Genomic DNA, 1,219 nt, shown 5'->3' on the forward strand with positions numbered 1-1,219 from the left:
TATATATATATATTACAAAAATGAGCCTCTTTTGTCTCCCTCTGTGTTAATTTCTTAAATATGATCAATACAACCAGAGAGTGTTACAGCAGGGATAAGAGAGAGTAAAGGTTACATCAAAATGTGAGGTAATTAAGAAAATAAAAGGCATGTCTAAAAAAAAGAAAGTAAATAAAGCATCTAGCTCCCAACAATTCTGAGGTAAGGTATTTGTAATTTGTCACCCTTCAACAGGTCAGCCAATATCTGTGTAGGATTAGTAGCAACAGTTGCTCTTTGGGATTCAACACCTTCAATAGCTAGGTAGTTAGCTAGTTTGTTTCCCTCCCTATAGGTAAAACAGTAATTGATTTGTATCTCCTTGGTGAGATATTTTATCCTATTAATCCACTGTTGGATATGCCACGGAGGTACAACAATACCTGTCATATACTCAATCGGTATAGAGGAATCAACCTCAGCTTGAATTTGTGTCCATCTATTTATGACTGTCATTTTGATGGCCCAGTAAAGAGCAGCTGTCTCAGCTTCCAAGGCATCTTCAACAATAATTGGAGCTTTGAAGAACAATATGCATCTTCCTTTGTAATCTCTGAATACCCCTCCAATTCCAGCTGTGTGGGCTGTAAAGCTTCCATCAGTGTTAACTTTAAGGTGGGGATAACTGGGTTTTGTCCAGTAGACTTTAATGACCTTACTGCAGATCTGATCCATGCTTTGGTTCATCTTAAGAATGTTTGGAAACCCCTTCCAAATGATCAGTTTTTTGATATAAGTAAGACAATTTGCCTCCATTGTTGCAGTACTCACCTTATGCTCTTCATGCTTGTTTTTGCTCCTTGAATTCCAAATGAACCAGGCTATGATGAAAGGGATTGTACATAGTTTAACTTTTTTCCAGTCTGACCAGCACTTCTTAATTTGTTCCCATCCCAAGTTGATAGTGTTGATGTGGAAATTAATTGTCAGGGATCTCCAAACCTTCCTGGAGAAGTCACACTGGAAAAAAGATGAGTAGTTGTCTCTTCATTGTTCTGGCAGAGATAACATTTTGAAGGTCCCTTCAAGCCCTTTAACTTGAGAATATCATCAGTAGGGATTAAGTTATTTAGCACTCTCCAGGAGAAGAAAGCCATAGAGGGGGATAGGAATTTGTTCCACAGATTTTCACCTCAAGAGGTTTCCTCCCAGGTGAACAGCTGATTGTAAATGACTTGGG

Source organism: Phalaenopsis equestris, unplaced genomic scaffold (assembly GCF_001263595.1).
Source record: "Phalaenopsis equestris unplaced genomic scaffold, ASM126359v1 Scaffold001165, whole genome shotgun sequence".
NCBI lineage: Eukaryota > Viridiplantae > Streptophyta > Magnoliopsida > Asparagales > Orchidaceae > Phalaenopsis > Phalaenopsis equestris.